Source organism: Macaca nemestrina, chromosome 12 (genome assembly GCF_043159975.1).
Source record: "Macaca nemestrina isolate mMacNem1 chromosome 12, mMacNem.hap1, whole genome shotgun sequence".
NCBI classification, from domain to species: Eukaryota; Metazoa; Chordata; class Mammalia; order Primates; family Cercopithecidae; genus Macaca; species Macaca nemestrina.
In genome coordinates this window covers 49,261,002-49,288,462 of record NC_092136.1, presented here as the reverse complement: position 1 = coordinate 49,288,462, position 27,461 = coordinate 49,261,002, and the positions used below count along the sequence as shown (strand labels likewise).

The 27,461-nt window shown below is 35.5% G+C and overlaps 1 protein-coding gene and 1 pseudogene across 11 annotated transcripts in view; both read right to left on the bottom strand.

Moving 5' to 3' along the window:
• Positions 1 to 27,461, bottom strand: part of LOC105486943 (SRY-box transcription factor 6) — an 806,217-nt gene that overhangs the window by 512,076 nt on the left and 266,680 nt on the right. For 9 of the 11 annotated variants that reach the window (XM_024794517.2, XM_071075037.1, XM_071075047.1 and 6 more), the window contains one exon: positions 17,899 to 17,972. The exons of 1 other annotated variant lie outside the window; for it this stretch is intronic. The gene's annotated coding sequence lies outside the window, so the exon portion shown is untranslated. Of the gene's footprint in view, positions 1 to 7,274; positions 7,391 to 17,898; positions 17,973 to 27,461 lie in introns of all 11 variants that reach the window. One more of the 11 variants, XM_071075039.1, reaches the window with a different exon arrangement.
• LOC105486942 (aldo-keto reductase family 1 member B1 pseudogene) lies at positions 17,980 to 26,965 on the bottom strand (annotated as a pseudogene).

The following is a 27,461-nucleotide window of genomic DNA, read 5'->3' as shown; positions in this document are numbered from 1 at the left end:
CAAAAATTAAAAATTTATTTTAAAAGTATGCAAAAAAGTAATGTGGGTACAAAGAATAAAGAATAAGCAATCACTTAGGAAATAAGTAGCTCAGGAAGGCTTCATATAAGAGATTTGGTAAGATAAAGCTTTACTGATGAACAGGAAGCAGGAAGAGAAACAGCAATAGTAACCATCTTTTATCAAATACTTTCTATGTGTGAAGCACTCTTACTTAAAATGCACACTTTATATATATTATATAACATTCCTCACATTTGTGAAGACTTCTGCCTCTGGCCAAGATGGACTAACAGGGACCAGATTTATCCTGCTGGCTTAAACTACTAAAAAACTGGGCAAAATATATGAAAACAGGGAGCAACAAAAAAAATGGTGATTCCTGAGAAAGGTAAAACAAATGAAGTCATCCCTACAGTTGTCCCAGCTTACTGCATAGAGAGAGAAACTACTGACTGCTATGCACAGAGGTGAACTCTAATAATTTCAGTGAGTTAAGAAGATGGAACTTGGAGTCTAGAGGGGCCAAGGTGTCTACAGTTTGTAGGGTAGAGCAATGGCAAAAAGAGACCTGCATATAGAGTTTCAGAGATATGCAGAGTCTCACAAAAACTTAACCAAGTATTAATTAGTACATGTATATGAAGAAACTAACCAAGGTTAGGGAAAAGTACACTTAAAAGGAACAGAAGGAGCAAACCCCAGAGCTCATTCAAGGCCAGGAATAGGTCATCTTCCCATCATCAAAAGTGTAAAGCTTCATAACACAAGCAACATTGATCAGAATATTAGAATGGTATTGCATCAGTAGTAAAGAGAATGATCCCTACACTAAAGGCCATCCTGGTTCCAAACAACAGAGCTTAAAAGCAAGCATTGAAAGCATGACAGAGTATAAAAGCAAGAATCAAACTATTTCCACTTTAACTGCATACCAAAAAAAATGTTCAAAAATATTTATAGAAATACAAAAATATTGAGCACTTAAAATAGTAAAATTTACAGTCTCTGGTATCCAATAAAAATTTACCAGCCATACCAAGAAGCCACACAAACAAAATACAACTCATGAAGAAAAATCAATCAACTGAAAATGTTCCAGAAATGACATAGATGATAAAACTAGTGGACAAGGATATTAAAACAGCTATGATACTTTCATTTCATTTGTTCATGGAGCTAAAAGAAAGACTAAATATATTAAGCAAAGAAATAGAATATATTTTTAAAGATTCAAATTGAATTTATAAAGATGAAAACAGATTATCTGAGATGAAGAGTTCACTGGGTAGAATTAAAAGCAGATTAGACACTGCGGGACAAAGATAAGTGAACTTGAAGACTTACAAATAGAAACAATCTAGAACAAAACAAAGTGTGGGGTGAAAAAGATGAAAAAAAATGAACAGAAAATCAGGGAGTTGCAGTGAGTTGTAGGACAATTTCAAGCTGCATAATATACATGTATAATATGGAGGGATATGAACAAAAATTTTTAAGAAACAATGGCTGAAAATTTTCCAGATATAATGAAAACCACAAACCCACAGATCCAAGCATCTCAAATAATCTCAATCTCAAGAAACATTAAGAAAACTACACCAAAGCACATGATAATCGAATTGCCTAAAACCAATGATAAAGGGGGGGGAAAAAGCAGCCAGAGGAAAATGGCATATTACATATAAAGGAACATATATAAGAATTACAGTGGACTGATTTTTGAAAATAATGCAAACTAAAAGACTATGAATCAATCAATATATTTAAAATATTGGACAACCAAAAAGTCCATCTGAAATTACTATACCTACTGGAATAAAATTTTTTCAGAAATATAAAATGAGTTTCCCAAGGACAAATGACTAGGTTTTGTATCAGTAACCTTTTGTTCCTCTTTTTCATATACATATATTTTATCTCCACTCACAAACTGATTATAAACTCCTGAGGACTAATTCTTCCTTTTCTATTTTGAATCCCACCTCATAGAAGATCTCTGAGTTCATATTCTTATAGAGTGAATGAACGAGTGAGTGTTAGTGTTAGTATGAATGATAAGGTAATATGAATGACAAGGATCCCAAACAGGGTCACTTTGAGTTTATTGTGGGTTTTTTTAGTCTATTTTTAAATTTTTATTTCAATAAGTCTTTTCTCACTTATGAATATGTTTTCCTGCACTATTCCCTCATCTTGAAAAGGACAAGTAGAAGAGAGCCTGCATCTTAAGCATAATATTTGCTGCAACTATATCTCCTGTGGACAAGGACAGAATGTGGCAATATAACCAGGGAGTCATAGTCATCACTTTATCTGAGAGAGTTTTAAAAGTAACCAAACTCCATGTGCACCTGTTCTATTCTTCACAGATGCCATGCACTAATCCCTATGTGAGAGCCACCTGATGAAAATGCCATAATCTCAAGTATCTTCACTTTTCTCAGATTCATGGTAGCTAAGTTTTACCTTATGTCTCTGAAATCAACAAGGCCCTGCCTACGCACTTTAGGTCCTAGTCTTAATATCTTTTGTATTTATGTTATGCCTCTAAATCCTCAAGGCAATTATATCTTTAAGGATATCCTCGTTCATTTAAAAATGTATCTTTTGCACAGTCTTCCATGGGAAGAAAAAAAATGTTAATTTTCAATGAGGATCTAATTAATGAGATGGAAATGGACTTGCACATTGACAAGAGATATTTAGTACAATCATTTCCCTCTGACTTTTCAAAAATTCAATACTGTGATGAACAAGAAGAAAGCAATAAGAGTCATTTTGATTCCTTTCCCTTATGCTTCCCATAACATATAGTCTTACCAGTCTTATTCATCACTTGTTTAAATCTTTTACCTTTTACCTGAAATTCTGCAGTAGTCCTCACAAGCTGCTTCTGTAGCTTGTCTTTTTTTTCCCCTCTAATCGACTCTACTAACTATTCACTTAATTAATTTTTCAAAAGTGAAGCTCTTGGCATACTATTGGACTATTTGGTTGCGATGGTCTCCTATGATCTACCAAATGCCTTAGCTTAGCCTTACGGATCAGGATGATATGATCACACTAAATTTTCTAGCCTATACATACCTATACCTCAATCCATCTGAACTTATTTTTTCCTATCCCATACTATGTGCTTCCATTCGTCTGCCCCATATTCCCCACACTTGTGCTAGTTCCCTCACTAGCAGGATGCTCATTTCTTTATCTCCTATTCCACTGACAAAATTCCACCCAACTTTTAAAGAATATCAAAAAGTCATTTCTTAATGTACTCCCTCTTAAAGAGATATATCTTAAATTTTTTTGAAACTCCTAGAGTAGTATTTTTAACTCTATTAAGGCATTTAACATATTCTGCATAGGAAATTCCATCTCCTCTCCTCTGTGTATCTCCTCTGCAATAATAAATGCAATTTAATTAACATTTTCCTTCTTTGAGCCATGCATTGGTTCACTTAGACACTAGGGACACACAAAAAAAGGAATAAGAGAGTTTAATAATTACGTCTAGACTCTAAGGTTCTTGAGGGCAGGGACTTTGTATAATATATTTGCATTTGTTTCCAATGCAGCATCTAATGCTGTGCTTTGAAAAAAGTCAGTAATTAGTATACACTCGTGGAGCTGAATTAGTTTCCAATAGGTGCAAAGCATTATTCTTGGAAGAAAACATTTGCTACCAAAAAAGGATTTGTCTTAACTGGGAAAACAGATAACCACATCTTTAAATAGCTTTCAGAGATCAAGATGGAAATTAGATTAACCACTGGTTATACCATCCAGAATGAAGATCCTAATGGGGTCAGAACACTTCTCACTATGCTATTAACTTCCAAGCAGGCCAAGTTCAAGTTCCAGTGCTTCAAACAATAAATTACCATATGCCCGAAGCTTCAATATTGCAATTTGGTCCAGGCAAAAATAGTTATTCCTTCACATCTGTTTCTGGTACTGTCTTGGGAGTTTATATAGAACACTTTAAGTTGACTTCAAGATTTAAATAAGTATCTATTCAATATATCTGGGAGATAGCCACTTCCTGTTTGACCTAATCACATCCACAGTGTTTACTCTCATCATGCTTATGTTTCCTCCTTTCCTAGAAAGCAGAATGGAAAGGCACAGTAAAGTTTTTTTAAGATGGCATAAGGAATAAAAAGACATGAAAATGGTCAAAAGCATTATGCAAAAACAAAACAATTCCTCTCAATTATATTTATTAATAACATGAAAAAAAATAAGCAGCACAACTGGGATCACTGCTAAAAGACCAAACCAAGCCCCAGTGCCAGGCACCTGCCAGGCTAAGAGTTCCTTTGGCTGAGCCCAACTCCTCCCACAGTGACACACCCCTCCTCCAGGAAAAAACTCAGCAGGGAAGGCAACAATCACTCTGTCCATTATTGAAAGTCAACTTAGCAGCCCAAGGACCTAAATTAAGGGTCAGTTGCAGAGAATGAGGGAGAGAAGTGCATACTCTTTGAGTAGGAGAAACAGAAACCTAAAATCCAGGCTCTGACATCTGTATTTCTAGAGAGAACTACCACCAAAAGACGGTTGCAATATTCCCAGAGGATGAGAAAAGGATTAGGCAGGGCTTTTTCATGGCATTCAGCCTCAGACTAAGATATAACACTTCTGAGGCCAAATGTCTATGGTGCTCTGAAACAGCTCAAACTATGAAAATTTTATCAGATAAATTTGTAATAGAGAATATTCTAAATGAAATAAAACCCTGCTGGTATACTGGAATGGAACAAATTGGTTTCAAACTCAAATCAACTGTTTAAATTCTAGCTCTGCCTTTCATTCATTCCTTCCTTGTCTTCATATATTTTTTGTTCATTTACTCATTCTTTCAACAAACATTTATTGGGAACATACTATACATCAGGCACTGTGCTAGAAACTCCACATACAAGTTTGAACAAAACAGTCATGGTCTCTTCCCTGACAGAGCTTTTAAACTAGTGTAGAGACTACACATTAACTAAATATACAAATATATGATAATACCAATCATTTTAAGTGATAAGGAGGCAGAAAAGAAATCGGAATTTAGAGAAAATAACTGGGTATTGCAGGGGAGGAAGCTATCTTACAATAGTGTTGAAAGGATTAAAAACAACACATAAGTGCTTAGTACTATATCTAGAACATACAGGTTCTTAACACAAGCAGCAACTGTTTTTTGTTAACTTCTCTGTGCCAAGTATAGACCCTTGACTGTCTATTCTCTCCAATTCCTCCCCCACCACAGAAACTGGGAAGTGTTGGAGCACTGTTAGTTTCTGTTGTGGGAGAGTTGCAGGCTGTTCCCTCTAGATATTTCAAATTGCTTCACAGCTTGCCATTCTAACAGTCTTATACATAACCATAACTTCAATCAATCCATAACCTTCTTTCAGGCATATCTGAGCTTCATCTTTTGTGTAGTATCCTTGAGATAATTTATAAATGTTATCTTTTTAGTTCAATTGGATATTTATCCCTTTTATCCCTAAGTTAAATTACACGTAACAAATGACCAACAACTACAATTGAGATGAACTCATTATGTATGGAAGGAATGCCAGAGAACACACCTAGGGACATCCCTGATGGTTATAACTGTATGGTTATATAGGATATCTTACTGTAAGAGATCTTTCTAAAAAATGTAAAATTCTCCTTTTAAGATCACGGTTATTTCTCTATCCTGTTCTTAGAGAGCAAATATTCAATAAGCCTTAAAATTTCACAAATCCTAATTCAAGTTCAGTAAACTGCTGGGCCAATAAAGACTATAATTTCTTTCTAATTATCCTATCTTCATCACCCCAAAATAGTAAAACTAATTCCAACAGTTCCTTAGTTTCTTTGATTGCCCAAAGTGGACTAGAGTGCCTTTAGTTTATATAAGAAGCCCAATCAGTACTTTTCAGTTCTTAATCAAAACGGTGACCCTGCATACAATTTAAGATACATGTCTTAGGTACTATCACACAACTCAGCACATAGCATACAGACTAATTAGAAACAATCTCTTTCTAAATGAAAAAAAAGGAAGGACAGAAGAGAGAGGAGAAAGGAAAAGGAAGGGCAAGGGGAAAAGAAGGAGAAAGAAGATTCATTACACTGTAAGTTACTTGTCAGAAAAGTGATTCCAAAGAGATTCCCAACCCCTAAAACTAAAAACATCATATACCACATTATAAACCTAATTCACCTGATTATTTGATCTATCAGATATAAACACGCTTCTTGGTCATAGTTACAATGAATGAGAACTTTCTAAAGGTCTCTGATATACAATATCAGAGTGTAATACATAGATGATTATTTTCATACACATCTATATTAACCTTTACCCAGAGAAAGCAAAATTGTTCTCATTGGTTTTTATCAAGTAGACATACATTTCCTAAAATTCCTAAAGTTGTACTTAGAGGGCACTGAGTTGAAATAAATAAACTTTACATAAATTAGGGGGGAAAAAACTGTAGAACTCCTTTTACATTGGTATTGTCTGATCCAAACAGTATTTCCACATCTTAAAAAAGTCCTAAAATCCATTTTGTGATTCTACAAAAAATCTCTTATTTCAATCATTTACTGTTTAACTTATCACTCTGCCTTTTTCTCCTCTTCTTAATTACTGCAATGAAGTAGGAGGAACAGATATTTTCTCCATTTGTTCAACCATATTGTCTCAAAAAGCTCCAAGGCCCTCAAAGTTTTCTGACACTCAACTCTCTTGTTTATACCCATATTTTTCATGTCTCCCAGATATTGCCATTTAGTAATCTGTCTTGTGACTACAATTCCAGGGAAAAACTCTAACTAGTCACAGAGTCAACATAATTAGTGGCTTCCACATACTGCCTCTGCCAGGACAAAGCTCAGAATGTTTTAATCCCTTAAAACTGTCAGTCATCCAATGAGCACACACTTACTACTATATCAGATATCAAAATATGTGAGATCAATCTCACCCTTAAAACAATCCATTCTGATTACTGATTCTACAATATATATAATAATGGAAAAATAATACATCTGGATTTCTTCATTTTGTTCAATGAAACATCAGAATACTAGTGGCAGTAATTAAAACTAAGTGATAGGCTTGTCACCAGCCTGCCTTAGCTTTAAGGAAAGAAAGAATCTATATTCTGCCCAATGTAGGCACTTATAGGAGTGGAGACTTAGGTTCCATTAATGCTGTTGCTTAATTATCTATGATGTCAGGATTCAAAAAGGGAAAAATAATTAACTGTAAAACATACCTTTTGTTGTGCTTGTGTGCTCCAAAGGTATAAAATAGCCCAGAGGTGAAATAAAAATAGAAAATCTGCTTTTATTAATGAATTCATTCACTTAAGTTTATATCAAACTGTGTGAGCTGAAAAGAAAGAGAAAGAGCTAACTCCAGTACAGTTTGTATCCAAAGAAAACTCCACCCACATAAACTGTCTAGTAACATAACAAGTTTTAAGTCCTGGGGGTAGAGACCATCTTTTCTTCTCTTGTAAGCACTGTGTCAAGCCTATAGTGCTAAGCAAATAATAATAATAACAAGCATTACATCACATGAACAAACTTTTTTGAATAATTAAACACTAAGAATATTATCTTTTTCCAGTTATCTATGAAAGGTGATGATTTGGAAATTATTCTTTTTATATTGTCATTGCCTCACGTCTTTGAATACCTCCAGCAATAAATATGTAAGTCATACTCAAAGAGAGAGAGAGAATACACAAAATGCTTTACCTTTTATTGGCAATCTTTAACTCACATTTTTATGCTTTGGAGCTAGCAAAAATTTGGTGAAATTATAATCATTTTTACCAATATTCCAAAACAACATAAAATATGAACTTGAGATAAAACTATAAGCTGAGAGTGACACATTTCATTTATTATTCAATCTTTATAAACTGAATAGTTACTAAAATATTTCTATCTAAAAACCTGAGTAATCAATGACTTCACTTTTTCCTGAATTATAGACAGACTATATTTTACATCTTATAGACCACTGCTATAAAATAAAAGCAAAAATTGACAAATGTGATCCAATTAAAGAGCTTCTGTGCAACAAAAGAAACTATTGACAGAGTAAACAGACAATCTACAGTATAGGGGAAGATTTTTGAAAACTATACATCTGATAAAGGTCTAATACCCAACATCTATTAGGAACTTAAACAAAATTACAAGAAAAAAACAACACCATGAAAAAGTGGGCAAAGGACGTGAACAGACACTTCTCAAAAGAAAACGTACATGTGGCCAACAATCATATGAAAAAAAGTTCAACATCACTGATCATTAGAGAAACGCAAATCAAAACCACAATGGGATACCATCTTATATCAGTAAGAATGGCTATTACTAAAAAGTAAAAAAATAACAGATGCTGGTAACATTGTGGAGAAAAAAGGAATGCTTATACACTGTTTGAGGAGTGTAAATTAGTTCAACCATTGTGGAAGACAGTGTGACGATTCCTCAAAGACCTAAAGACAGAAATACCATGCAACCCAGCAACCCCATTACTGGGTATATACCCAAAGGAATGTAAGTCATTCTGTTATAAAGACACATGCATGCATATATTAATTGCAGCACTATTCACAATAGCAAGGACAAGAAATCAACCTAAATGACTATCAATGATAGACTGAATAAATAAAATGTGGTATATACACGCTATGGAATACTATGCAGCCATAAAAAGAATGACATCATGTCCTTTGCAGGACATGGATGGAGCTGGAGGTCATTATTATTGGCAAACTAATGCAGAAACAGAAAACCAAACACCACATATTCTTACTTATAAGTGGGAGCTAAGTGATGAGAACACATGGACACATAGAGGGGAACAACACACACTGGGGCTTATCAGAGGGTGGAAAGTGGGAGAAGGGAGAGGACCAGAAAAACTAACTGATGGGTACTTGGCTTAATACCTGGAGGATGAAATAATCTGTACAAAAAACCCTCATGACACAAGTTTACCTATGTAACAAACCTGCACATGTACCCCCGAACTTAAAAGTTAAAAAAAAAAAAGACATGCTAAAGGTTAAATAACAACAAAAAAGCCAGCTATGCCCAATTAGTGTATTTATTGACACTTCTTCACTTCTTTATATGTGAGACCACCACTAAGCTTAAATAATGGCTTTATTTCCCCTTCTCTATATGCACTTAGTTACTTTCAATATTAATGGAAGCTATGTAAGAATACTGGAAGATGATTTAGCTTCTCTTCTTGGTTAAAAACAAGTTCAGAGAGCAGCTTTTTAGGGAAATATTCAAATTTATTAGCAGCTCTTAGAAAATTGCCCCCCAACCACCACATTGTTTCCAATCTCAAGTTAAAAAGAATTTTTCTCCATCGGGCACTGAATCACTTTAATGTTGACTCTTGAGGAACTCTACTCCACCTTCAAATGTATCCAGTAAATTCAACTTTACTACAGTACTATAAAAATGTGAAAGAACTATAATAACATCTAAAAAAAAGAGCTGTTGGCACTATATTACTTTAGAGAAAACCCTAAACTGAATACTAATGCAAAAATTTAATGATAGTTTGCCTAGTTGCCAAAAGAGTTACAATAATTATTTTGCTATAATGTGTAAGTTGTTTTGAAGGCATCTGAGAATACTAGTGTATAGGATTCAGAGTAAGTCCTCAAAGTGTCATTGTTTTTGTGGGTTTGTTTTTCAGTATCAATAAATCATCAATATACAATCTTCACTGTAACACTGTCCTCTGACTAGAGGATTGCCTTATGAGTTCTGCTTCTTTAATAAGTCAGCTTCCTTGTTTGGCATCCAACATGGATCCACCTCACACCAATTCCACTTTACGGTGAATACAGGATTATGAGGTCATGGTAAAACATTCAGACAGAATCAATACAGTTTTACTTCCATTTTCTTTTATAAACTACGACCAAATTTTTAGAGTTGAAAAGTAAACCAAGATCAAATTTAGACATGTTGTTTGAAATTAGCGAAGATGAAACACTTCAGTGCCAGACAAAAGCCCTGATTTTAAGAGTAGGTTTTTGCCTTCCTGAAATGCCTAGCTCAGGCTGTGTATTTTTATGCCTGCAGATATTGGCATGTTTCACATTTAAGATTATGACACACCAACTTATTTTGAAATTTTGAAAATCTTCCACCGTGCATGTTTCAAATGCTTCATGACTATCACTGATAATTGAGCAATTAACTTGAAATTACCAAATGTGCTGTGGTGGCACAATATGTAGTAAGCAACATGAAAGAATAAAGAACAGAGGAACTTGGTACAGTGAAAAAAAAGTAATAAAGTGTAAAATAGGCCATAATAATAATAATAGTAACTGAGTAAATTTTAATGGTCCCAGGTCTCAGTGGTTTAATAGTGCCAGTAAAATGGTTTAATGAAACAAGTCCAGAGTATTAACAAACTTTTTAGAGCAGTTTGTTCTGGTGCTACAAAAATGAAGCCTCTTTCTAACCGGCCTTGTGTAATATTCAGGGACTGGTCCAAAAAGTAAGTGCGGGAGTTTCATTAGACAACAAACACAAAACAATTAGGTTAAAAATTCTGACAGATTCTTAAGAAATACAAGCTTGCAAAAAATAGATGTAAGATCTTCCTTTAAATGTAAGACAGACAAAGCAAAAATTCTAGGGTTAAAAATGACCTCAAAAAGTCATCAAGCTATTGTGAACCTATTTGCAAATCAAAAATTAAGACACATGGCTTGACATGAAGACTGAAAGATAAAACTCAGCTATACTGGAAAAACCAGAATTCCTTTTCACTGTTTATTCCATTAATGTCTCTAACATTGCGCTTTTCTGACTAAAACCATAGTGTGACGATAAAGAGTAGCTTTTTTGTCCTTAAATAGAGTCAGTGAAGCAAATTTCATAAACCTAAATCCTACCTTATTTTGGTGGCAGGCCATTTTAAAGGTTTGCAAGAAAAAACAGTAATTTAGAAAGTCAGAGAGGGAAAAAAAGATTCAAAACTACAGCAAATAAAAAGCACTATTAAAAATATTATTTTCTCAAAATTCCATCCATACAGCTCCAAAACATCACTAAGAGATTAAAAATAGGCCAGGCTGTCCTTTCAGGTATAAATTAGAAACAGAAAGTAGACAGGGCAGAAAGAACAAGTATCTAAGGGCCCTAGTATATAAAATTTAAAAGCTTAAAATGTAATGGGTGTACACATACAGATTAGCAAACTCCTTTCAATTAAAGTAGATTTCTGGCCACAGTTCACAAATGTATAGTAGCTGTGTGTATTAATGTAGATACTTCAAATGTCAGTATATCTCTAATTAACATGAGCATACAACTGTAAAACTGAGAAGGCACAATTTTAAATTCCTTACATTCCCAGCATTAATGCTTTCATGGGGCAGCTCCCGTTGTCATGGAAAATGGCATTCAAGCCCTATTTGTGGATTTTCACAGCTCATCTTTTTTATTTACCTGCTCTATGTCAAGATTAGCCTGGAATAATATTTTTTAAAGATAACGCACTTAGACCTACTTGTCCTTAAAATCACAGATGTTCTCACTGAGGGATCTTTGGTCTGGGCTATGCTCAATTTTAAACAGATTTCTTTCCATTTTAAAATGCCACAAAGACATGATTTTGTGATTTTTATTTGTTTGTTTCCTAAAAATCTATGTAATTAAAAAACTTTCAGCTGAAGCATGACATGTGGCACTTTTGGAATAGAGGAGTAGGAAAATATCAGGGAGGACCAAATGGTCCAGGAACCTGAGGAAATGAAGTAAGTGGTAAAAACGTCCCTACAATATCCTCCCTGACTTAATCTACCTCAAAATTTCAAAAATATTTATACAGCAACCAAGTGAAGACTGAGATGGTGATCAAAAACAAAAGAGAGCTGAAATTCTCTCTGAAAGGGGACAGCACGGTGTTGTGAAAGGAGCACTAAATTTATACCATGAATTCAAGGTTTGAATCCTGCTACTCTGCAAAAATAAAGACAATTCCTACTCATCCCACAGAGTTTTTGTGAAATTCAGTCAATTAAATGTCTGCAGAATCAAGTGTTATACTATCTTAATATTCTGTTGGTATTATTATTGCCTCAAGCCTAGAGTTAGGCAATAATCACTTTTTGTACCACACAATAAAATCCTTGTCAGAGACCTCAGGAAAAAGATTGCTATTAGAGACCATGAGCCAAGATAGAATTTTTTTACAGGAATTCATTATCAAATTACTAAAAAGATTTGGGTAACCTGAAAAAGCAGGGTAGCTAATAAACTATGTCTGTTTTTCTGTTTGTTTGTTTTTTCTTTAACCCATCATTTACTGCTCTGGTAAAATTAAATGGTCCGAATTACATAATTATTTTTCATTAGAGATTTAAAAAATCAAATGTGAGATAAGAACATGCAAAATAAGGCAATCTTCCACAATGCCTACTTCAGGAAAAGAAAAAAAGGAAGTTTTATTTTTTTAAGGAAAAAAAAAACCACTAGAATAAAATGCAGCTTCTGAAGAGAGAGCCATTTTCCTTCCCATTGTTTTCCTCTTCTGGCCTGGGTAGTTGATTTGAGTAGGTAAGATTCCAATCGGTTCTCACACACTCTTGGTGTAGCCCATTCATTATGGATGTGCAAAACAATATCCCATTTTCCTTATCTCATAGACGGGCTTGCACACCTTACTAAGAAACCTTCCTATGGCCATGAGGTATAACTTTCTGCCTTAGATCATGTAGCAAATAAGCAGTTCTAGGACATGAAAATTAAGGTTCATAGAAGAAGTCAATTGTCGTTGAACCCATTTGCCTATTCTCAGGCCTGACGAGATAAATATTTCTATCGTTTTAGATGCCTCATCTTTCAGTATAAGTGGTTGGACAGTTTCCATAACAAATGAGAGAAGTAGAAACTCAGGAATTTTGGATGCCATGTTAATTTCATCTGACTTATCTTAGTCATAGTATCATCTGGCTATATTTCTTTAACCAAAAGGTTCTGCAGTCAGGACACGGCCCTAGGAAAACCTGAGATCACTGACCAAAGAAACACCAAAGCCCATGCCCTAAACAAGCATATGTAAATTCTCAAGATCAGAAAATAATTGCTTTAAGCCTGTATGACTAGCATGACATCTGCCTAAGGGGCCAGACAAAATCTGACTAAAAGTTTTTTGGTTTTTTTTGTTTTTGTTTTTGTTTTTGTTTTGAGATGGAGTCTCGCTCTGTCGCCCAGGCTGGAGTGCAGTGGCACGATCTCGGCTCACTGCAAGCTCCGCCTCCCGGGTTCACTGGGGAGGCTGAGGCCATTCTCCTGCCTCAGCCTCCTGATTAGCTGGGACTACAGGAGCCCGCCACCACGCCCGGCTAATTTTTTTGTATTTTTAGTAGAGACGGGATTTCACTGTGTTAGCCAGGATGGTCTCGATCTCCTGACCTCGTGATCCACCCGCCTCGGCCTCCCAAAGTGCTGGGATTACAGGCGTGAGCCACCGTGCCCGGCCTTTTTTTTTTTTTAAAACGTGGAACTCCAGAAATAACCATACAGAAACTACATCAAGAGTGCTCCTTCTAATTTTAGCCTTTCCCTTTGTTAAATCAAAAGAAAGTGCTCAGCTACTTGGATCACCACCATTCAAAGTTAGTCTAAATGTGTCTTGGTGGAGGGAATAAAGTGAAGAATTCAGGAAACAGAGCCTTTGGGTGATAAGAAATGTAAACTATATTTTAATGAAGGCCATCTTGGTTGAAATGCTGGTAATTATATTTGTCACTTTAAAAACTTTACTCATCCTAAAAACTTACTAAAGGGAATGACTAAATAATATAAAAGAAGAGAGAAAGGAGGTAAAAAAGAGACAAAGCAACTAAGATAAGATTTGGACAGCTCAAAATTATTTCCCTTCACTCAGATTTCCAGTAGAATAAGTTCAGTTCCTTAGAATCCTCTGTTTTCACAAAGAGCCCTTCAAAGATACTTTATATTTCTTTCTCCATCTTCTTTGCCTCCTAATCCCTACCACAATACCTTGCATAAATTAAAAGTTTATGTTTAATCTAAATGACCCCACAGTTTATATAATTTTGTGCTTTACATAAGACTTACGTCTAAAAATAATAAAATGTAAATTGATACCGTGTCATAAAATAACAATTTATTATTAAAGCATTAAAATACATAAAATGTATTAAACTATATTAAACATGAATATCTATTTTTTTAAGCTGGTTCAAAATGCCTGTCCTAATCAATACTATTATTAAAAGAAAGGTAAAGCTGGTATTAAATAAATTTTCAATAGCTCTGCTTAAATACAGAATCATTTAAACTCTAATTTATAACATTACTTACTTCAAATAATTTCCTAGGAGTATATTCTTTAAAACCCGCTTATAGCAGTAAACTAACAAAGAAAGTTTCCTGTGTCTTTGCTGTTATCAAATGTAAAAAAGCCCCTTAAACACCAACAGTTTACAACAATGTACACATACACATATATTTTAAATGCAAGTTACTTAAATATAGGTTTACATACACACAGACATTTTTAATACCTGCCACACACTCTGCACCACTTCTATATAATATATATTGATTAATTTCAAATACTTTAATAGATCTTTAAAGTTCATTCAATTTTTTCTTGAAATTTGTCTTCTTTACTTATGAAAAGTACCTTTGTTCTCCAAAATATTATTTAAAATATAATGGTGTTTTGTGGATGGGGAAGAGCAGTATGCCTTAGTATAGGCATGGCTTGAAGATATTGCAGGTTTGGGCCAGACCACTGCAATAAAGCAAATATTGTGATAAAGCAAATCATGCAAACATTTTGGTTTCCCAGTGTGTATAAGTTATGTTGACACTATACTGTACTCTGGTAAGTGTACAATGGCATGATGTCTAAGAAACAATGTATATACCTTAATTAAAAATACTTTATTGCTAAAAAATCATAATGATCATTTGAGCCTTCAGTGAGATGTAATCTTTTTGATGGGTGGAGGCTCTTGTTTTGATGTTGATGGCTGCTGACTCGTCAGGGTGGTAGTTGCTGAAGGTTGGGGTGGCTGTGGCAATTTCTCTTTTTTAGTTTTGTTTTGTTTTATTTTTTCAAGACGGAGTCTTGCTCTGTCGCCCAGGTTGGAGTGCAGTGGCACGATCTCGGCTCACTGCAACCTCCACCTCCTGGGTTCAAGCAATTTTTCTGCCTCAGCCTCCCAAGTAGCTGGGACTACAGGTGCACACCACCACACCCGGCTATTTTTTGTGTTTTTAGTAGAGACGGAGTTTCACCACGTTGGCCAGGCTGGCCTCAAACTCCTGACCTCGTGATGCGACTGTGGCAATTTCTTAAAATAAGACAACAAAGTTTGCCTCATTGACTCTTCCTTTACAAAATATTTTTCTGTAGTATACAGTGCTGTTTGATAGCATTTTACCCACAGCAGAACATCATTCAAAGTTGAGTCAATACTCTAAAACTCTGCTGCTGCTTTATCAACTACATTTATGTAATATTCTAAATCCTTTGTTATCATTTAAACAATGTTTACAGCATCTTTCACCAGGGCAGATTCCATCTGAAGAAACTATTTTCTTTGTTCATTTAGAAGAAGCAACTCCTCGTCTGTTAAAGTTGTATCATGAGACTGCAGCAATTCAGTCACATCTTTAGGCTCCACTTCTAATTCTACTTCTAATTCCACTTCTCTTGCTATTCTACCACATCTGCAGTTACCTCTTCCAATGAAGTCTTGATCCCTTCAAAGTCATCCATAAGGGTTGAAATAAATTTCTTTCAAATTCATCTTAGTATTGCTATTTTTACTTACTCCCATGAATCACAAACATTCTTAATGGTATCTAGAATGGTGACTCCTTCCTATAAAGTTTTCAATTTACGTTGCTCAGATCCATTAGCAGAATTACTATGTATGGCAACCACAGCCTTACAAAATGTACTTCTGAAATAATAAGACTTGAAAGTTGAAATTACTCCTTGACCATGGCCTACAGAATGGATGCTGAGTTAGCAGGCATGAAAACAACAATAATCTCCATGTACATCTCCATCTGAGCTCTTGATGGCTAGGTGCATTGTCAATGAGTAATAACATCTCTAAAGGAATCTTTTTTCCTGAGTAGTAGGTCTCAACGGTGGGCTTAAAAGACTCAGTAAACCATGCTATAAACAAGTGTGCTGTCACTCAGGCTTCCTTATTCCATTTATAGAGCACAGGCAGAGTTAATTCCTAAAGGCCCTAAGATTTTCAGAATGGTAAATAAGCATTGGCTTCAACTTAAATTCACCAGCCGCATTAGCCTCTAACAAAAGTATCCACCTGTCCTTGGAAGCCAGGCACTGACTTTCCTTTCTGGCTGTCAAAGTCCTAGATAGCATCTTCTTCCCACATAAGGCTATTTGATCTACATTGAAAGTCTGTGGTTTGATGTAGTCACCTTCCTCAATGGTCTTACCTAGATCTTCTGGATAACTTGCTGCAGCTTCTCCATCAGCACTTGCTGTGTCACATTTACTTTTATGTTATGGAGACTGCTATTTTCCTTAAACCCTGTGAACCAATCTCTGCTAGCTTCAAACTTTCTTCTGAAGCTTCCTCCCTTCTCTCAGCCTTCACAAAAATTGAAGAGAGTTAAGACCTTACTCTGGATTATGCTTTGGTTTAAGGGAATGTTGTGGCTCATTTGGTCTTCTATCCAGACCACTCGAACTTTCTCCATATCAGCAATGAGGCTATTTTGCTTTCTTATCATTCATAATTCACTGGAGTAGCACTTTGCATTTCCTTCAAGAACTTTCCCTTTGAATTCACAACTTGGCTAACTGGTACAAGAGGCCTAGCTTTTGACCTGTCTCAGCTTTCAACATGCCTTTCTCACAAAGTTGAGTCATTTGTAACTGTTGATTTAATGTGATTCTTTAATGTGCTGCTCTTCCTTTCACTTGAACACTTAGAGGTCATTGTAGGGTTATTAACTGGCCCAATCTCAATATTGTTGTGCCTCAGAGAATAGGGTGGCTCAATGAGAAGGAGAGGGATAGAAGAACAGCCAGTTGGTGGAACAATCAGAATACACACAATACACACAAGTTCACCACCTTATATGGGCTTGTTTGGTGGGGCCCCATAATAATTACAATAGTAACATCAAGATCACTAATTACAGATCATCATAATAGACATAATAATAATGAGACAGTTTGAAATATTGTGAGAATTATGAAAATGTAACAGAGAGACATGAAGTGAGCACATGCTGTTGGAAAAACGGTGCCAATAGACTTGCTCAATGCAGGGTTGCCATAAACCTCTAATTTGTTTTTTAAAAAATCTGCAAAGCACAATAAAACAAAGTGCAATAAAACGAGGTATACCTGTACATTATCTCCTCATGTGCTAACAGCTCTTTGAATTCTATACTGTCTCACATACTTTCTATGGGCACAGGCACATAGCACTTTTCAAGTACAGCCAACCAGAAGACTAGCAGAAGTTATCAGTGTAAATTATTCATGTGTATATAGACTAGACTCTTTAAGATAACTCATTCCTACAATTGAGCCCTATTCTCAAAGAGTAAGATATTTATTCTTTAAGCTTATTATAATGGGCCCTGCATTGTGTTACTTCACTGGAAATTACAATAAATTGAGGCTTTTTTACCAGCTGGTACTTTTTTGTATGCTCCTCCCAAGAAAACACTTATCAAAAAATAATAATTACAAAACAATCGCAAAAAAACTAATAAAAATCACACATACTAGGAGTTAAGAACTTGTTTACAAACTGTGACTGTTTCATTGCACAATGAGAAAAGTAATAAACCAATACTTACAAATATGCACAAAAAATATCAGCCCCAGCACCCAGAAATCACTGGTAAATTGCCTTTGAACTCATGAAAGTGACCTGAAAATTTAATAGAAAATGAAATTAAAAAGGGTAAGTAAATTGCATTTATATGCTTTATGAAAGAAGTATACATTCTGGCTACAAATCATATGATTTTTAACTCATGTAGTTATCCCCATCTACTCTAATAACTTTTTCCAAAATGATAATGCCAAAAGAAACAATTATTTCATTGTTCTACATCTAAGAATGCCAGATCTCCATCCAATACTGCTCTTTAAAAAAAAAAATCGGTAATAAAGTAGGTGTTAAAAGTACAAATAAGTAAGAATAAAAGGGAAAAATTTTTAAGAGAAAGAAAGAAAAAAATAGGCTTATAATTTATATTTGAAAAACATTTAATATATGTCTGCAAGTTGAAATGAATTAGCTTCACAGAGAATATCTTAAATGTGTCTGACAGGAATATCTTGTAGGTAGAATTAATAAGAAAGAATGAAGTGTTTGTTCTACCTAGGTGTGGAACCCATAAGATGCTTAGGCTATTATATATGATGCATTCTGTAGAAGCCATAATTCAATTCAAAATTCTTTTGCTCACATATACTTTATTCTCACTGAAGAGGTAACAGATGCAACTCAAACACACAGAGCTAGCCTTATACAAATTTTTAACATACAAAGAGTCATTTTATGCCTCTAAATACCTATGATTTCCTCTATCCAGGACCCCCATGCATTAGAAGGTAGTTTGGTAGTTTATTTTTATTGTTTGGTCTAAATACAGCATATTTTTAGCTCCATTAAAACAAAGAAACTTTGTTACAGAGGCTGTATTCTTTCAAAAATGTGAGCATGGCTATGAGTAGTAGTCATCAAAAAATAATAATAGAGCTTGGGTTCCTAATTTAGGTCAGGAACTTTCCTAGGCTCTAGGGACTGGTTTGATTCAATCTGCAGTTTTTAAATATAGCCAGCAAATATCTAGGTTAGTTACAGCTAACTAGATTTAAATAAAATCCTTCTGAAAAACAATGGATCTTGATCAACATCATTTGTAGGAACCACTGCACCCAACTTTGCAATTATAGCACAAATGACCTTAACAGATTAGGTATAGGCATCTGAAATTAAGATGAAATATGAAATAAATATCTAACTCAGCCCTCTCCAACCCCTAAAATATGCTTTACCTAAATGATCAGGTAATTTATTCTATTTTCTAGTCAAGATTGATAGATAATAGAGCCAGGTGCAGTGGCTCACACCTGTAATCCCAATACTTTGGGAGGCTGAGGCAAGTGGTTTGCTTGAGTCCAAGAGTTCAAGACCAGCCTAGGCAACATGGTGAGACCCCATCTCTAAAAAAATTGTTTTAATTTTTTTAAAGATTAATAGATGACAAAGGTGTGGGCATTTGAACAGCTTTAAGCATCAACAGCTAATATACCCATTAGACTTCTTCACTAGACCTTCTTGTCCTTGTAGGAAATGGTGCCTCAGGGCTTCCCTACTCTAGTTTCACCAGTTTCCAGCAATTCTGTAATGCCTATTTCCACAGTGCAAGAAGTACAGGACAGTCTGGCCAGGGGGATGTAGCTCTGTTATTAATTTTTGGCATTATACCCTTTTCTTCCTCATTGCTTCTGCTGTTTAGGGATCTGGAAGAGTACTTTTATCTGGGACACCAGACAAGCCTACCTGGACACACTGTGTATATTATCCAAAACCATCAAAGAGTACTGGTTCTGATTCAAACCATCCTCACATGCCATCCCCTGCTGAATTATAAATTATAATTTCTTTATAAAGAAGTTACCCACTAAATAAATTTTATAGCAAAATGCTGTATATCCAAAAGTCTAAATTCTAGAAGAATCCAAAAGAAGTTTTAGTACTTATACATTTTAAAATACCACACCTTGCTTTTCTGGCAAATACTTTTTTAAAAGCATTAATTGGAATTATGCAAGATACATGATACATCCTATCCCTTCACTTCCACATAAAGGATGGGGAGCTAAAAGAAAATGCGACCAGAAAATATTGTGGTTAGGGTAGATTTAATTTTTTAATCAATGAGCTATCTTGAATTAAGATCTCTAACTCTAGAAATATTTTTAATTTTGGAACAAGTCAGATTCCAGACATTTAAAACAAATAATATTTTCACATACACCAATACAAAGTCAATAAATCTTATTCATCATATCAGTGCAGTCCTGCTACATATGTTTAAAGCAACTGTGAATCTCATTATCAACTGATTTGCACTATTGGTGAAGTTTAGAGCAAAGAATTTAAAAAAATAAGTTCCTATGGTCAAAGAGTTCATTACTACATAATTTTTAAAATGACTTTAATGCATACTTCTGCAGGCAGATAACTGAAGGCTAAACAAGCAACATTTTATGAGGGGCAAAGAGTTAAGAATAATACACACACAATTGAAATAGGTACTTTTTTAAGAACTAGGAAAGTTTATCTTAAAAAGACATTTCCAAAAATAAAAGCAGTCACTATGGTCCTGAGGGCAGCACAAATGTGAAAAGATAGAGAAGGAAATGCCAGAGCAAATCATTATGTGTTCTGGAAAATCTCAATCTGTTTGGTAAAACGAATCCTCAGAACACGTAATCACCCATGGATTGTTCCAGTTCTCTATTTGCTCATTTATACATTCAGCAGAGAGTGATCATGGGTTAAAGATCACACTGGACAGTAAGAACACAAAAATTTTAAATTAAAAAAAAAAAAAGGCCTTTCCCATCAAGGATTTCAAACAATCAATAATCTGAGCTGGGTCATAGTCTATTACACATCTGACCATGGTGGTAATTTGCTCCATAATATTTAGTCAGCAAGTCTTTAACATATTCTTAATGTACTAAATAAAAAATGCATTACTACATATACTTCAATATAATAATGCACAAGGGGCCAAGCGCAGTGGCTCATGCCTGTAATCCCAACACTTTGGGAGGCCGAGGCAGGCAGATCACTTGAGGCCAGGAGTTTGATACCAACCTGGTCAACATGGCAAAACCCTGTTTCCACTAAAAATACAAAAATTAGCCAGGCGTGGTGGTGCACACCTGTAATCCCAGCTACTCAGGAGACTGAGACATGAGAATCACTTGAACCTGGGAGGCGGAGGTTGCAGTGAGCCGAGATTGCATTACTGCACTCCAACCTGGGTGACAGAGCGAGACTCTGTCTCAAAAAAAAAAAAAAAAAAAACAAGGGATACAAAGAAGAAGTGTACAAATGAAGAAATGCAAATGTCCAATAATATGAAAATGTGTATAATCTCCCAAATAGCCAAATAAATGTAAATAAAATATTTTCACTCATAATATTGGCAAAACATTTTATAAACTGGACAAAAACTGGTATTGGTGAGAGTGTGGAAAAATAAGCACTTTCATGTACTATTGATGGGATTATAAATGTGTGACTTTTCTGAATGGCAATTTTATAATAAGTTTTAAAACTTTTACTGTCCATATCCTTTGAGATTTCAACATTACTTTCAAAAATTATCTTAAGGAGCTCATTATAAATATGATAAAAGATACACACATTTAATATGTATGTTTACTACAGTTTTTTATAATAGCCAGAATTAGGAATTGATTGAATAAGTAAATTGTGCTAAAAACATATAACACTACCCTGTAATTATTAAAAATCATTATATAAATCTATATTTATTGACAAAAAAGATTGCCACAATACATTGTTGAATAAAAAATGTGTATAATAAAAGCCCACCAATTTATAGAATATCAAATATTTATGTGAAAATCAAATATATATGCATGTATAAGTTTCACAAAATATAATTTAACAAAAATATTAACATTGGGCAGGGTGCCATAGGTTATTTTTACTTTCTTACTCTTATGGTTTGATATTATTTAGATTTTTTATACTTAGCATGTCTAATGTGTGCCAAAATGAGGAAGCTATTTCTAAATCCAGTACATCACTTAGAGATTCAAAAGAAATCACCCAGATCTAGGATAACTTGCTATTAGTCTGGGGGCAAAAGCCAAATATTAATATTAGTTTTAAAAACCCTCAAAATTACAGGGCAACTTCAAATGAGTGTCTTAACATCAAATGAAGAAACCATAAACATTTTCACAAAAGCTTGTCCCACTCTACCAAAAATAGGTAATAGATCAAAGGTAAATAGCAAATAAAAACATTGCCACCTCCCTGTATAATTAGACTTTAAAAGCTTTCAAGCTACATTTTTAAATCCTGCCTAAAGCCTGTCTTTAAGCCAAACCCACTTCTGTTTTTAGTAACCCCCCTCCCCTTACCTTCTTTTTATTATTTGAGTTAGCAAGAAAGTTCAAGTATCAAATGGGTGGTTGTACTAAATGACCTTACAGCCCTGAGATTCAGTGATTCTGAGGTATTATTTAAAGTACTAAAGTGCTTCCAAAACACCTGTAACAAATTTTGTCTGCTTTTACATTAAATTGTAGCATTGCATGATTAAAACTGAAGTCGAGAATTAAATAATTTTTTTAATTTATTGATGCATTGATTTTACTAATATTATACATAGTGAGCCACTGAATTAAAACAACTGTCTTCAAAGCATTGATTCTCTCAACTAACTTTTAGGAAAATATCAATGCCTGGTCTTTCATATATCAAAATAAAAATTACACATTAAAAATATCCTGTATGCAAATTGAAGTGGGTTTTCCAGGAGATGTGATTGTTGCATTAAAACTATTGCTATTTCCTCCAAAGCTCCATCAATTTAAAAATTTCAATTCTTCACTGTTATTATCACTTTTTTTGCTTACGGCTTTACTAGATTAAACCCATGTTTCTTGAACTACATAATGCTTAGTTTTCTTTTTCCTTAATAATCATATTAAATTATGCAGAATTTGAATTAACTATAAATAATAAAATGTAAAATTTGACTTTCAGTAGAACTGACATTAAGCTAATGTCCAGTATTTTTTTAAAATGGAGATGTTAATAATTAAAAACATCACAATACTGAATAGAAAATTGTGTCTCCTAATGCAAAAGGTTAGAGTATTTGTGAGGTATCAAGGAAGACAATTTAAGATGCTACCTAGTCCACCACTCTGCTGTTCTGGAAGAACTTGCTTCCTTAAAGAAATAGGAATTTTGCCTATTCTTAAAGATCTCCAAAGGTAGTTATTATTGAAGCCACCTCATAATAGCTTATTCATGTATTCTATGTTGCTCAACCTATATCTCTTCAATATTATTTTGGTATTGAGGGCCACCACTTAGAAGGGACATTGGCAAAGCATTCAGAGGAGAATGGCTGGGAAACTTTATGGAAACCATGTTACAATAGAATGGTTGCATGTTCAATGATGGTGGTTGGAATGAACTTGGAGATCATGGAGTCCAGTGGTTATCAAACTCTTAGGTCTCAGGACTCCCTTACAGTCCTAAAAAGTATTGAGGGTCCCAAAGAGCTATTGTTACATTTATCAATACTTACTATATTAGAAATTAAACTTTAAATATTTTAAATATTTTAAATAACAATAATGAAACTATTACATAGTATTATAAAATATTTTATGAAATATAAGCATAATTTCCAAAATAAAAAAAAGAGAGAGAAAACTAGCATTGCTTTACATTTTTGCAAATCTCTTAAATGTCCGGTTTAGAAAAAGACAGCTAGATTATCACAGGTGCTACTGCATTCAATCTGTTGTGATATGTTGGTTTGGTGGAAGTACATGAAAAGTATCCATTTTCACACAGATAGAAAGAGGCAGAATGTTTTAATAGCCTTTTCAAATAATTGTGGCTATTCTTTTACATTACATCAAAATTTGACAAGTAATCATTTCTCAAAGGTTAATTGCAATATGGAATCTAAAACTTGAATATCAATAAACTTTTTGTATTCCATTACTCTAAAATCAAATCACCTTTAAATGGATCTTTTAGCTATACCTGACTTTGTAACACCATACATTACTTCATTTGAGAAATATTGGCTCACTGAGTTTAAAACATTGACATGTTCTATTATGCAATATTGTTAAAACCACATTTCTTAATATCACCACTCAATCTTATCAGAAAGGTTTTTAAGTATTGGGAAGCAATCATGATTGTGGTGGTGGGTAAAAGCTTTCCAAACTACTCATTTGCTCTTGGAAGCTCAAATTTTATTGACAAAAAAGTGTCACTTGCTTTCCTCAAAATAGGCAGGCTCACTTTGTTCATTTTTGAGAATATGTCTGCCAGGTTTTTAAGTCTAAATAACCATTGTGTGTTTGTTAGTTGTTTTTCAAGTAAAAAATGGTGTTCTTTGAAAAAAGTAGTTAGTTCAACTCAATTACAAGTGATTTTCCTCAAGATAACCATCATACTTGGGTATGTAGTGTAAGTGCCTTATACATACTTCCCATTTCAGCACAGAGAGTATTAAAGAAGAGTCAAGAGTTAATAAAATTAATAATTTTACTGTTTCAACTACAATGCTCTTAAGTGAAACTGGCTTTTTGTTTGTTTGTTTTCATGAGTGGTAATAATAAAGAATTCAATGACTACTAACATAATTTGGTGCCACTGTCTTAATGTGTGCTAAGGCACCAGCAGTTTTAATGCAAAATTGCTCTGCATACTCAGTGCAAATGTCAATACAGTGAAAAAGGCAACTAGCAATTTCCCATTATGATGAAAATAGTTTTGACAACACGCCCTCTGAAAGGGTCTCAGGGATCCCCTGTGTCCACAGGCCACATTTTGATAACTGCTGATCTACTCGGATACTCCATTTTGCAGCCAAGGAAATTACCTTAGTTTTTTCAAGCATACAGTAAGAGGCAATGATACCTAGCACAGCAAATATAATATAGTAAATGCTGATCAAAATTAGTTTCTTTTTCCTCCTTCCCAAAGAAAGAACAATACTTGTGGCTGGAAATTACAAAGTGGTAGGTTGTAGTTCAGTCCAAGATAAACCTTTTTTTTTTTTTTTTTTTCAAGCTCACAAAAGCACTTTTTATTTGAGGCAAAGCGAAGTCTTGCTGAAAGGGTTACAGTTCCAAGCAGTCAAAACTCACTGTTACTTGCACTATTTTGACCTGGTAGATTTTGCTTCCCTTTGGTCAGAAAAGGGTATTCAGGTTGTACTTTCCCCAGCAGGGCAAAAAGAAGGGCAAAGCAAACTGGAAGAGACCTCTACTCTACTGACAGGGCTCTTCAGATCCAACATCAAGCTGGACACACCCTTGCTGGCCACTCTACAGTTTGCTGGCCACTCTACAGTTTGCTGTCCCACTGCTGAGTGACACAGGCCATACTACCTTTGCAATGAAAACAAATGAGGCAGGAAACACAGGTATAGGTCACTTAGGGATGAGCAGGCAACCACAGCTTCAAAACTCTTCATGGAAGGGGTAATCCTTGTGGCAGGCACAGCTCACCAAGGCACAGATCCTCCAGTTCCTGTTGTAGCTGAGTGAGGTGGTCACATCCTGGGTGCTCAGTTCAAAGTTAAAGACCTTAACGTTCTCAGCAATGCGTTCTGGTGTCACAGATTTGGGGATCACCACCAAGTTCCTCTGCATGGGGAGCCGGATCAGGACCTGGGCTGTAGTTTTATTGTGCTTGGCTGTGATCGCCTTGATCCTGGGATCCTCCAGGAGGGAAGGGTCCTCGAGCTTGGCCCAGTACCTATAGGGAGAGCCGAGGGGGCTGTAGGCAGTCGCCACAATGCCTTTGGGCTGGCAGTACTGGATTAACTTCTCCCGAGTGAAGTACGGGTGGCACTCAATCTGGTTAACCACAGGCTTATCCTTTAAGTCAGGTTTGTTTAAGATCCTCTCCACCTGGAAATGGTTGAAGTTGGAGATGCCAATAGCTTTCACTAGCCCTTCATCCACCAGCTCTTCCATGGCCGCCCATGTGTCCAGAATGTTGGTGTCACTGGGAACCACACTGCCTGATTCATCCTTCCCAGGCTTAAAGCCAGTTGGCCAGTGAATAAGGTAAAGGTCCAGGTGGTCCAGCTTCAGGCCACTGAGTGTCTTCTGGCAGGCTCCTTTCACCAGGCGCTTCTCATGGCACATGCACCACAACTTACTGACAACGAAGAGCTCCTTACACTTCACCACCTGCTCCCTGAGCTTCTCCTGAATGGCCACCTCCACCTCATTTTCATTCTGGCACACATGGGCACAGTCAAGGTGGCAGTACCCAATATCGATGGCCACCTTCACAGCCTCAGTCACCTGGCATGGAGGGGGCTTCCAGGTGCCCAGCCCCAGGATGAGCATCCTGGTACCGTTGTTGAGCACGAGGTGGCTGGCCATGGCTGCTGCACTCCCCAGACTCCCACCCAGAACTGTGCCTAGTTCAGTCCAAGATAAATCTTTTAAAGCAATGAAATAAGTTGCCTCATCAAATAGAAGTTGTCAAAGTTGAGACTGCATGACTCTTTACCAAGAATGTTGTAGAAAGAATTCTTACAGAGTTTAAAGTTGTACCAAAACTTAGCTGATTATATAATCACCTAAAAATCTTTTATAAAGTTCAAATTTCTGGGCCCCACTCCAGACTTCCTAAACCAAAATCTCCTTGAGTGGACCAGGAGTTTACATTTTTTTAAAAGCTCTGGAGGTGACTGTTGCAGTTGGCCTAGATGGAGACTGGTATTCAGGAACTGCTGTATCAGTTCTCCTCTAAAGTCACTACCACTCTAAGATTCTACAACTTTATACTATCCACACCCACTAGGAAGAATACCTTTACACTTTAATGTAACATACCCTAAGCCTACTTTAATAAATTATATGGTCAGGATCAAGGTATTTCAGGGTGAAGAGAGGAGGAATTATTGTTGCATTTCCTTAGGCCCACCAGTTCACCTCTGCCAACATGTGTAGCTGAATTGTAAATCAGAGATAGGATTGCATAAATTTGACACATTTTTACAACTGCCAACACTTTACTGCTCTCCTGAAAGAATAATTCAATAAGAGCTATCTATGAACAAAGTGGTCAGTATAAAAAGAGTGTCTACACAAAAAAAAAAAAAAAAAAAAAATGAGGGCCAGGTGCAGTGATTCACACGTGTTATCCCAGCACTTTGGGAGGTCGAGGTGGGAGGCTCGTTTAAGGTGAAGAGTTCAAAAGCATCCTGGACCCCCGTCTCTACAAAAGAAATTTAAAAATTAGCCAGGCAGCCAGGTGCAGTGGCTCACACCTGTAACCGCAGCACTTTGGGAGGCCAAGGTGGGCAGGTCATGAGGTCAGGAGTTCGAGACCAGCCTGGCCAACATGCTGAAACCCCATCTCTACTAAAGATACAGAAACTAAGCTGGGCATGGTGGCGTGTGGCTATAATCCCAGTTACTTGGGAGGCTGAGGCAGGAGAATTGCTTGAACCCTGGAGGTGGAGGTTGCAGTGAGCTGAGATCTTGCCACTGCACTCCAGCCTGGGTGACAGGGCAAGACTCTGTCTCAAAAAAAAAAAAAAATAGCCAGGCATGGTGACACACACCTGTAGTC